This window comes from Bufo gargarizans, chromosome 5 (genome assembly GCF_014858855.1).
Source record: "Bufo gargarizans isolate SCDJY-AF-19 chromosome 5, ASM1485885v1, whole genome shotgun sequence".
NCBI classification, from domain to species: domain Eukaryota; kingdom Metazoa; phylum Chordata; class Amphibia; order Anura; family Bufonidae; genus Bufo; species Bufo gargarizans.
The window spans coordinates 467,184,141-467,196,791 of record NC_058084.1 but is presented as its reverse complement, the minus strand read 5'-3'; positions in this window follow the sequence as shown (position 1 = coordinate 467,196,791).

The window sequence follows — 12,651 nt, the reverse complement described above, 5'->3', positions numbered from 1 at the left end:
AGAGACCTGCATTCCAGGAGCAGAGGCGGGAGACATCATCTTTCTTCCCTTCCCGGGGAGGATCCTGGAGACCTAGAGGATACAGAGGAAACCCTGGTTCCAGACGTCCTTATGGTAAGACCGATGCCTCATTTCAATTCTTCAACTGTTTGTGTAGGGGGCAGACTCCAGCTCTTTTCTCGAGCTTGGTCGCGCATCACCTCGGACCAATGGATTCTCTCCACGGTCAGGGGTTTCCACATAGAGTTGACATCTCCTCACCTATCCATCCCGCCCCCACATCCGGCAGTGCTGTCAGTAGAGAGCCGCATACTTGTGGACTCAGAGCTATCCGAGCTCTTCCGCAAAGGGGCCATAGAGCCGGCTCCGGCATCCACTGGTGCGATAATCAGCAACATTTTCTTGGTGGCGAAAAAAGGGGGCCAGCTTCGGCCCGTCATCAATTTACGCGCTCTCAACGCGTTCGTCAGGTACCGCCATTTCAAGATGGAGGGCATCCATCTCCTGCGGGACCTGCTTCAGGTGGGCGATTGGATGGTCAAGTTGGACCTGAAGGACGCGTATCTTACCGTCCCTGTCGAGGACGCGTCCAGGAACCTTCTATGTTTCCTTTGGAAGGACAGGATTTGGCGGTTTACATGCCTCCCTTTCGGCCTCTCTTCTGCTCCGTGGTGCTTCACCAAGCTGATGCGCCCTGCTATGGCCTGGCTGCGCAGTCGGGGAGTTCGTCTCATCGTCTATCTGGACGACATCCTGATCATGGCACAGGATCATGCGGTGTTGCTGACTCATCTTCGCTGGACTATGGATCTCCTGTTGGAGCTGGGTTTCCTTCTCAATCAGGAGAAGTCCTGTCTCATCCCGGCTCGCGAGATGGAGTTCCTGGGGTTTCTGGTGGATTCCACGGCGGGGACTCTCAGCCTACCACCGTCCAAGGTTCGGTCCATTCGGAAGGAATTGTGCAGAGCCAAGTCGTCCTCCCAGATCCCGTTGCGTCAACTGGCCAGGATCATAGGGCTTCTAGCGTCGTCTATCCAGGCGGTCTTCCCAGCCCCGCTACATTACCGGGCCCTCCAGCGTCTGAAGATTTTCCACCTCCGGAAAGGGGCTTCCTATGCGGATTGGATTTCCCTGGACGAGGAAACCAAGGAGGAGTTGTCCTGGTGGATCCACAATTTACAAGCTTGGAACGGCAAAGCCATTTTCGGTCATCGTCCGGTCTTCGTAGTGGATTCGGATGCCAGCCTGTCGGGCTGGGGAGCTCACTGCGAGGGGATCTCGACCGGAGGCGGCTGGTCAGCGGACGAAGCGGGATTCCATATCAATGCGCTGGAACTGTTGGCAGGTTCGTTCGCAATCAGGAGTTTCACGAGAGACACGGCCAAGGCCTGCATTCAACTTCGCATGGACAACGTGTCGGCAGTGCGTTACATCAATGGCATGGGCGGTACACGTTCCACCATCCTATCTCGGTTGGCGAAGGATTTCTGGGACTACTGTCTGGACAAGGAGTTGATTGTCTTGGCGGAATATCTTCCGGGCGTCCAGAACATTCGGGCAGATTGGAGTTCTCGATATCTCTCCGACTCCAGCGATTGGCGGTTAGATCCAGCGGTGTTCCGGTCCTTAACGTCTCTTTGGGGGCATTGCTGTATCGACCTGTTTGCCTCCCGCTTGAACACGCAGCTGCCACGTTTCTACAGTTGGCGCCCGGACCCAGAGGCCGAAGCTGTGGACGCGTTCCTGCAGGATTGGTCGCGGGGTCTGCTCTACGCATTCCCCCCCTTCCAACTGATTCCCAGGACCCTGATTCAGGTACGCCGTCATTCAGCGGATCTGCTTCTGCTGGTCCCGTTTTGGACTTCCCGGTCGTGGTTTCCTCACCTTCTGGAGATGATGATAGAGACCCCGTACCTGCTCCCGACTTCTCAGACTCTCCTCCGAGGTCCGAATCACCAGATGCATCCTCTTCTCCTGGACGGATCTCTGCGCCTGTTGGCGTGTCGAATTTCAGGGGACCCTGGGAGGTCCCGGGAGTTTCGGGAACAGCTAGAGTCCTTTTGGAGAACGCCTGGGCCCCAGGGACCAGAAGATCTTACAGATCTGCCTGGGGGTCTTGGGATCGCTGGTGCGTGGCTAGGAACTTGGATCCCGTTTCGGCACCTGTGACGGAGATCTTGCACTTCCTGTCTTCTCTTTTCGACCAGGGCAAGGCCTATCGCACGATCAGCCTTTTCAGGTCGGCCATTTCTGCGTCCCACCAGGGGTTTGATGGTACTCCTGCGGGGCAACATCCTTTGGTATGCCGTCTATTGCGCGGCTCTCGGATGTCTCGGCCTCCTAGGCCCAGATTTTCGGCTACTTGGGACGTGTCTTGTGTCCTTTCCTTTCTATCTTCTTGGCCTCAGAATTCAGACCTGTCCTTGAGGCAACTGTCGGCGAAGCTCGTCACTCTTTTCTGTCTAATTTCCTGCAAGCGGGTGTCCGACGTCCGGGCTTTGGATTATGATGCCCGCTCGTATACTCCGGAGGGGGTCTCCTTTGACATCTCTAGGAGGACCAAGTCTCACATACGCTCAGTCGCTTATCCGGCTTTCCCGGCCTCGCCTTCTCTCTGTCCGGTGGAATGCCTCAAGGAGTATGAAGCTCGCACTTCCCTTCATCGTTCACGGGAGTTTTCTCATCTTTTCCTCTCTACCATTCGTCCTTTTGCCCCGGTGACCACTCCCACGCTGGCTAGGTGGATGAAGTGGATCATGGAATTGGCGGGCGTGGACACTTCCATTTTTTCGGCACATTCCGCTAGGGGGGCATCCGCTACCTCTTTGGCGGTGTCTGGCGCCAGGTTGGAGGACATTTTGAAATTGGCGGACTGGTCCAGAGTATCCACGTTCAGAGAATTTTACTTTCGGCCAGGTCCTCACGTTTTCTCATCAATCATTGAGAATTTGTCTTAACTTTGAACTTGCAATATGAGCCTCCGGGTCTTGTAATAAAATCAGGTGATTTTCCTATTTCATGACGTAAAGTCATGATTTTATTAAAGACACGGAGGCGAGTATTGCCCACCCTGAGTTCCCTCCCTATATGTATGTTTATTATTATGAATGATGTTTATTCTACACATGTTATTGGTTTGTTGTCATGCGCATGTTGATCTTAACTCTATGAGTTTTTCCTGAGTAGGTTTATCGCAACCAGTTGATTTTGGATACCATGTCCCAATTTTGTTACTGTCATTTTTCTGTTTTTTTCACCTTTTCAGGTTGAGACCGGCCTGGTATGCGGTGTCTATTGGTCTACGTCGTCGGCAGTTTGGTTCCGGCCGTTCGGTTGATGTGGACAGGACGAGGAGCATCCTTCGGCGCCGCTTCCGGATGGACGGCGGTTGTTGTTCCATGATGTTCTGAGACTTTCGGTTTTCCGGTTCTGTTAGATGTTCGGACTTGAGTTACAAAGAAAGAGGAGGTTTTGCAGGCGGTGTGGCCTGTTATAGAGAGACTATGGGGAGGGGCTGATGACATGTTTCAATATTTTTGTTTGTTCTTTGCTGCTATTGGTCAGAGTAAAGAAGGAGAATAGCAATACTCGCCTCCGTGTCTTTAATAAAATCATGACTTTACGTCATGAAATAGGAAAATCACCTGATTATACAGCCACCACTAGAGGGAGCTCACTACATACAGATTATACAGCCACCACTATGGGGAGCTCACTACATACAGATTATACAGCCATCACTAGAGGGAGCTCACTACATACAGATTATACAGCCACCACTAGAGGGAGCTCACTACATACAGATTATACAGCCACCACTAGAGGGAGCTCACTACATACAGATTATACAACCACCACTAGAGGGAGATCACTACATACAGATTATACAGCCACCACTAGAGGGAGATCACTACATACAGATTATACAGCCACCACTAGAGGGAGCTCACTACATACAGATTATACAGCCACCACTAGAGGGAGCTCACTACATACAGATTATACGGCCACCACTAGGGGGAGCTCACTACATACAGATTATACAGCCACCACTAGAGGGCGCTCACTGCATACAGATTATACAGCCACTACTAGAGGGCGCTCACTACATACAGATTATACAGCCACCACTAGAGGGAGCTCACTACATACAGATTATACAGCCACCACTAGAGGGAGATCACTACATACAGATTATACAGCCACCACTAGAGGGAGATCACTACATACAGATTATACAGCCACCACTAGAGGGAGCTCACTACATACAGATTATACAGCCACCACTAGAGGGAGATCGCTACATACAGATTATACAGCCACCACTAGAGGGAGCTCACTGCATACAGATTTTATTACAAGACCCGGAGGCTCATATTGCTATTCTCCTTCTTTACTCTGACCAATAGCAGCAAAGAACAAATAAAAATATTGAAACATGTCATCAGCCCCTCCCCATAGTCCCTCTATAACAGGCCACACCGCCTGCAAATCCCCCTCTTTCTTTGCTGCTGACCGCAGAGATAAGTAGTGCTTTGTTACTGTTTTCTCATTATGTCTTACTGATGATTTTATATGCTTTGGGAATTTTGTCTTGATTGTTTTCCCCCTTGTGGGGCTATTTGGGGGTGCATATAGGTGATATTTTTACTGTGCCTGTTAAATTTATACTTTTTCCCCTATCTTATGGTCTCTTTTGGGGTCCCCTATTGGTGGTTCGGTTCCCAGGACGGACATCTTGTTTCTCCCTCTGTTTTCTCCCTCACTGTGCCCTCTTCTGTTCCCCCCTCCTAATCGGGCGGCTCTTTCCCCGCCGCCGCTTACCTCAGTGCGGCCGCGGCTGCGCTCTCTTCCCTCCCGGCAGGCGCGCCCGAGATCTTGCGAGATCTCGGGCACTTCCGCTTCCGCTTTGTTCGTCTTCTCGGCCTGGAGCTCGGCTGCCTCGGTCCGTCCCTGGGTGTCCGGTTAGGTTTCTTTTCGCAGCGTTTCTCTTGTTACTGGCCTGGGGCAAATCCCCATCCAGTTTCCTTCTCCCCAGACGCTCCTGTGGCTGCCGCTTGTTCTAGTGGGCGGCCATTGTTAGCGTTTTTTCTTCCTGTGTGGTTGAGACTGGGTTTTTTAACCCTGTCTTCCCTCATACTATAACTGGCTAGATCGCCTATTATATTATACTAAGGCAGTACCATTATCAGTACACACTTGCACAGGCCATCATGCCTAAGAATGTGCATAGTGGCCAGGGCCCTGCAGCAGAGGACGTCCCTCTGGTGGAATTAACCCCTTCGGGGGAGGATGGCCATATCCCGATCCCTGGGGATCAGACCATTGATTTTCAAGCGTCGCTGTCCAGCGCCATTGCTGCAGCCATGGGTTCAATGACCTCGGTCATTTCCCAGACTATCGCTCAGGCCCTAGCTGCCCATCCGACTACCTCTCAGTCCCCGCAGCCCGTCATGGTGTCCTCACCCACCGGGCCAGGGCCGTCTGCCTCCAGAAAAAGAATTCAGAAAGGTGATGATGTTCCCACCAATGTTGGCGCGCCTGGTCCGCGCAAGAGAGCCCGTACGCGTCGGGCAGAACGCACGCGCAACTGGAAAAGTGCTAGAGCACTGCAGGAGATGGATTCCGACTCTGATATCGGATCCGAGGAGGAGGCTATTGATGACGCCTTTGAGGAGGCAGAGGAGGACCCATCAGGGGTCATGGAGGACAACCCCCTACCTGGGTGTAGCTCCCTATTGTCTGCCGCAGACGGTATGCCTGCACCTTTGACGGATCCCTCTGGAGAACCTTTGTTCGACCCAGATTCTCTCCACCACCCCCGCTCGGCTGAGTGGTTACCATTGGAGCACGTCTCCAAATATTTGGAGGCTAGAGTGCGATGTCCTCTTTCCAAAGAGGCTCGCAATAAGCTTAGGGCGGAGTGCCCCAGACCAGTCATCCCTAACAGGGTGTGCGAGACTCCAGCGGTCGACCCCAAAATGACGCAGTTCCTCGCCAAATCTGGTTGGAACCCGCGTAGGGGTCTGGAGTCGGCGCTACGATCCTGCCAGGATAAACTCCTGGACATATTTGGCCCGCTAGCTAAGCTTTTCGACCTGGCAGAGACAGCTAAAGCTGAGGACAAGCAAGTTGACCCGCTGGAATTGCGCGAATGGGTACAGAGGGCCATTTGCATAGCAGGGAACGTGAATACGTCCTTGGCTATAGAGAGGCGGAAGGCCATCCTCTTCAAAATTGAGCCAAAGCTGTCAAACCTAGCTCTGACGGAGGCTGGAAAGGAGGCCCAGGGCCTTTTATTTGGAGAACCGTTCATTAAGGACCTAGGGAGGTTTGTGGGGGCTTTCACGGCCTTAGACAAGGCCCAGTCCTCCATGAAGCGAGTTTTTCACGGTAGGGTCTCTACCAGGGCCGGCAGCTTCAGGGGCCGCCTGTCCGGCCGTGCCCAATTTCAGTCCCGTGGTTCGGGCCGAGGCTCCTACTCCCAGAGGTCTTCATTCCAGGACCACAGACGAGAACAGTCTTCGTTCTTCCCTTCACGAGGAAGCTCCTGGCGTCCAAGAGGATATCGAGGAAATCCGTCTTCTAGACGTCCCTACGGTGAGTCTACCAACTCATTTCAATTCTTTAAAGGCTTGTGTAGGGGGCAGACTACGTCTTTTTTCCCCAGCTTGGTCCCACATCACCTCGGACCGTTGGGTCCTGTCCACGGTCAGGGGTTTCCATATCGAGCTGACGTCCTCTCCACTATCCCTCCCACCCCCGCACCCGGCGATACTCTCAGCGGAGAACCGCATGCTGGTCGACTCAGAACTGTCGGACCTGGTCCGCAAAGGAGCCATAGAACCGGCTCCGATGTCCCCTGGCCTGATAATCAGCAATATTTTTCTAGTGGCAAAAAAGGGGGGCCAACTTCGGCCTGTTATCAATTTACGCGCCCTCAACGCGTTCGTCAGATACCGCCATTTCAAGATGGAGGGCATCCATCTCCTTCGGGACCTCCTTCAGATGGGCGATTGGATGGTCAAGCTGGACTTGAAGGACGCTTATCTTACTGTCCCAGTAGAGGACGCGTCCAGGAACCTTCTCTGTTTCTCTTGGCAGGACAGGATTTGGCGATTCACGTGCCTCCCGTTCGGCCTCTCTTCAGCTCCCTGGTGTTTCACCAAGCTGATGCGTCCGGCTATGGCGTGGCTGCGCAGTCGTGGAGTTCGTCTCATCATATATCTGGACGACATTCTGATCATGGCCCAGAATCGGTCAGTAGTTACTGGATCATCTTCGCTGGACCATGGATCTTCTGTCAGATCTGGGTTTCCTCCTCAATCAGGAGAAGTCTTGCCTCACCCCGTCTCACGTGATGGAGTTCTTGGGGTTTCTGGTGGATGCCACGGCAGGGACGCTCAGCCTACCTCCGGCCAAGGTTCGGTCCATACGGAAGGAGTTGTGCAAAGCTCGGTCGTCTTCCCAGATCCCTCTACGCCATCTAGCCAGGATCATAGGGCTGCTGGCCTTGTCTATCCAGGCGGTTTTCCCAGCCCCGCTTCACTACCGGGCTCTACAGCGCCTGAAGATCTCCCACCTTCGGGCGGGGGCTTCCTATGCGGATTGGATCTCGCTGGACGAGGAGGCCAAGGAGGAACTATCCTGGTGGATCCACAATCTGCGTGCGTGGAACGGCAAGGCGATCTTCGGCCATCGTCCGGATTTCGTGGTAGATTCGGGTGCCAGCCTGTCGGGCTGGGGAGCTCACTGCGAGGGGATCACGACCGGAGGCGGTTGGTCAGAGGCCGAGGCGGGATTCCACATCAATGCGCTGGAACTGTTGGCTGGATCATTTGCAATCAAGAGTTTCACGAAAGGCACGGCCAGATCCTGCATCCAACTTCGCATGGACAACGTGTCAGCGGTGAGGTACATCAATGGCATGGGCGGAACCCGCTCCACCATCTTGTCTCGTCTGGCGAAGGATTTCTGGGACTACTGTCTAGACAAGGAGTTGGTTGTTTTGGCGGAATATCTCCCTGGCGTCCAGAACATTCATGCGGATTGGAGCTCTCGGTATCTTTCCGATTCCAGCGACTGGCAGTTGGATCCCGCGGTGTTCCGTTCCTTAATGTCAATTTGGGGTCCTTGCTGCATCGACCTGTTTGCTTCCCGTCTCAACTCGCAACTACGACGTTTTTACAGTTGGCGCCCGGACCCGGAAGCCGAAGCGGTGGACGCATTTCTGCAGGATTGGTCCAGAGATCTGCTTTACGCGTTTCCTCCATTTCAGCTGATCCCGAGGACCCTGATTCAGGTGCGACGTTATTCGGCGGATCTGGTGCTGCTGGTCCCATTTTGGAACTCCCAGTCGTGGTTTCCGCACCTTCTGGAGATGATGATAGAGATCCCGTACCTGCTCCCGACGTCTCAGACTCTCCTCCGAGGTCCGAATCACCAACCACATCCTCTTCTCCTAGACGGATCCCTGCGCCTGCTGGCATGTCGGATTTCAGGGGACCCTGGGAGGTCCCAGGAGTTTCGGGAACAGCTAGAGTCCTCTTGGAAAATGCGTGGGCCCCTGGCACCAGAAGATCTTACAGATCGGCCTGGGGATCTTGGGCTCGCTGGTGCGTGGCTAGGGACTTGGATCCCGTATCGGCACCTGTGACGGAGATCTTGCATTTCCTTTCTTCTTTATTTGACCAGGGCAAGGCTTACCGCACAATCAGCCTGTTCAGATCGGCTATTTCTGCCTCTCACCAAGGTTTTGATGGTACCCCTGCGGGACAACATCCTTTAGTGTGTCGCCTCCTGCGCGGTTCTCGGATGTCTCGTCCTCCTAGACCTAGATTTTCTGCCACGTGGGATGTGTCTTGTGTCCTTTCTTTTTTGTCTTCTTGGCCTCAGAATACGGACCTTTCCCTTCGGCAGCTGTCGGCGAAGCTCGTCACTCTCTTTTGCCTGATCTCCTGCAAGCGGGTTTCAGACGTCCGGGCTTTGGACTATGATGCACGCTCGTACACCCCGGAGGGGGTCTCTTTTGACATCTCGAGGAGGACTAAGACCCACATCCGTTCGGTGGCTTATCCTGCTTTCCCGGCTTCACCTTCACTTTGCCCAGTGGCCTGCCTCAGGGAGTATGAGGCTCGCACTTCTCTGCATCGGTCACGTGAGTTCCCGCATCTTTTCCTTTCGACCATTCGTCCTTTTGCCCCAGTGACCACTCCCACGCTGGCTAGGTGGATGAAGTGGATCATGGAGCTTGCGGGCGTGGATACTTCTGTTTTTTCGGCGCATTCTGCTAGGGGGGCGTCTGCTACCTCTTTGGCGGTTTCTGGCGCCAGACTGGAGGACATTTTGAAACTGGCGGACTGGTCCAGCGTGTCCACGTTCAGGGAATTTTACTTCCGTCCAGGTCCTCACGTTTTTTCGTCAATTATTGAGAATTTGTCTTAACTTTGAACTTGCAATATGAGCCTCCGGGTCTTGTAATAAAATCAGGTGATTTTCCTATTTCATGACGTAAAGTCATGATTTTATTAAAGACACGGAGGCGAGTATTGCCCACCCAATGTTTTCCCTCCCTATGCGAGTTTTAAAGTTGGAATGATTTGATTGTATGTCATTTGCATATTGATTTAACTCTATGAGTTTTTTCCCGAGTAGGTTTGTCGCAACCATTTGTTTGTGCGTACCATGCACCAATTTGCTTCTATCATGGTTCTGTTTTCGCCTTTTTTCAGGTTGAGATCGGTCAGTTCCGTGGTGTCCTTTGTTCTACGTCCTGGTTCGGAGGGTCGGCAGTTCGGTTCCAGCCGGTCATGTGACGTGGACAGCTTCAGAAGTTTCTTCAAGGTCGTTCCTGGTGTTCCTGTTCGCTTCCGGATGGATGGCGCTTTTGTTCCCAGGCTGTTCCGGTTCCTGGTTGGCGGTTCGGTTGGACTGTTCGGTTCGGATTTACAAAGAAAGAGGAGGTTTTGCAGGCGGTGTGGCCTGTTATAGAGAGACTATGGGGAGGGGCTGATGACATGTTTCAATATTTTTATTTGTTCTTTGCTGCTATTGGTCAGAGTAAAGAAGGAGAATAGCAATACTCGCCTCCGTGTCTTTAATAAAATCATGACTTTACGTCATGAAATAGGAAAATCACCTGATTATACAGCCACCACTAGGGGAAGCTCACTACATACAGATTATACAGCCACCACTAGGGGGAGCTCACTACATACAGATTATACAGCCACCCCTAGAGGGAGCTCACTACATACAGATTATACAGCCACCACTAGGGGGAGCTCACTACATACAGATTATACAGCCACCACTAGGGGAAGCTCACTACATACAGATTATACAGCCACCACTAGAGGGCGCTCACTGCATACAGATTATACAGCCACCACTAGAGGGAGCTCACTACATACATATTATACAGCCACCACTAGAGGGAGCTTACTGCATACAGATTTTATTACAAGACCCGGAGGCTCATATTGCTATTCTCCTTCTTTACTCTGACCAATAGCAGCAAAGAAAAACTGAACACGTGATCAGCCCCTCCCCATAGTCCCAGTATAACAGGCAGCTCCGCCTGCATATCCTCCTCTTTCTTTGCTGCTGACCGCAGAGATAAGTACTTGTGATAGCTCCTTGTTTTCTGGCTGTTTCATTGTATATATATTTATTTGTCCTTACAGGTCTTATTGTATTTCTGTTTGTCCTCTACAGGTATATATAACTAGTGTTTTTTCCTAGGGTGTTACTTGCCCCGTTCACATCTGCCTGCGCCTGGTCGGCTATCGCCTGTCTTCCTTACCGCTCCGGTCCCTTTCTGCGTCCGTTTCCCGCCATTTTACTTTGTTCCCTTTCTCCTCTTGCCGCCTCTGCGCCCTCCGGCCTCAACTTCCGCGCGCGTCCGAGATCTCGGGCGCCTCCTCTTCCGGCCCACCAATAGTTATCTTCTTAGGTGTCGTGTATTGTTTTATGTAGTCGGTTGCACCATGTACCTCTTGGCATTATATACCAGCAGGGCTGTATACACTGTGCATTTTGTTACATCCTTTCTGTCCTTGCCTATGCCAGTCCACCATTAGATTACTTGTCATTAGCCCATACACATTAGAGCCAACTAGGAGCTGCCAGATAGGTTCGAGGACGGGGGGTCTCCACCTTCAGGAGTCGCCCCTGGGCAGAGGGCCTTGATCTAGGTTTTGCAATTAGGGTCACCTTACCCCCCTTTCTTAATAGAATCTTGGTGGACGATTATATGTATGGACATTATAGGACAAATTGTTTACCGTATGAGTAATATTAAAGTTTATCTTTTTGCAAGGGTTATGCTGTAGCTGGACTAGAACTTCTTACCTTTAACCCATTATATAGATTTGTATCCATTTAGGCTGGATTTTTATCTTCTACTTTAGATTATGGCCAGTTTTCTCTCAGGGACTATATTCACCGAAGCCCTAGTTATCGAAGCAAGGGATATATTCTCGGATAAGGATGTACCGGGTTTAGGCCAACAGGTCACTAGTAAACAGGTTTTTAACGATTTATACAATTGCTATAAGGAAAACATTAAGTCGTGGTGGGAGATCAAATCCCTGGAGAGTTATATTGGACATAAAATCGTCCCCCGGGGGTTACGCCTTCGGGTTAAACCGGCTGACAGAATATCATCACCATCTCTCCTAGTCAAGTGGGAGGAGATACTCACACAAAGCTCACTTAATTTAATGAATCTACTACTTGAAGAAGAGAAACAAGTCTTCGAGCTGTCCTCTAAAAAATTACATGAGCAAATTGAGAGTGCCCTAAAATTAAAAGAGGACCCCGAATTTTCCAGACGTGAAGTATCCCTCCAGACCTCTGTTGAGCGCTTTCAGGGACTGATTAAGGAACGGAAGCATAGACAATTTGTGAGGGACTTAAGTGAGTTTAAGGAGAATTGAGCATACACCATAACACCGGGACCTGTAGGGGGCTCTGAACCATCCTCCTCGGAGTTTGATTCCTCAGACACCGAGTCATACTCCAAACCCTTTGGTAGCTCTTCCAATCCGGGGCGCCAAGGCACGAGACGACACGGTGGTCGAGGATGGCAGAGGGGTGGAGGTTACAGAGGCAGGGGACGGGGGACACGGGGACCAGGCTACCAAAATACCTCCTTGCCTCCCTCTGGTTATTCCAACATTCAAACTCAACCACAACCGTCATCATCTTTTTTAGAGAAGAGCGTGATGCCCTATCAGCTACGCGATCGGGGTCGACAGGACAGGGGACAGTAACAGATCTCCAAATTGTGAATCTGTCCACCCGGGGTCTCACTCCGGTGGAGGTCCTTAAGAGAGGCCTGTCATTTGTGCCCACTACCAACTTCAGTCTATTTTCATGGACCAAGGACCTTCACCTCTTCTGCAGGAGACTCAAGTGGCATAAATTCTTTAGAACATCAAATAGAGATACATGTAGGAGGATGGGCCTAGATGAAGGGGATTTCGATGACCTTCAAACCCTCATCGATTTAAATAGAGATCATACTCGTGTCACTGGATCAGGTCCGTTCACTACATTAAAATTGAAAAGTAAGAAAATGCCCCCCCCCCCGCTAACTATGAGCATGTAGACATTTTTCTACAAATGGTCATCAATGACCTTGAACAT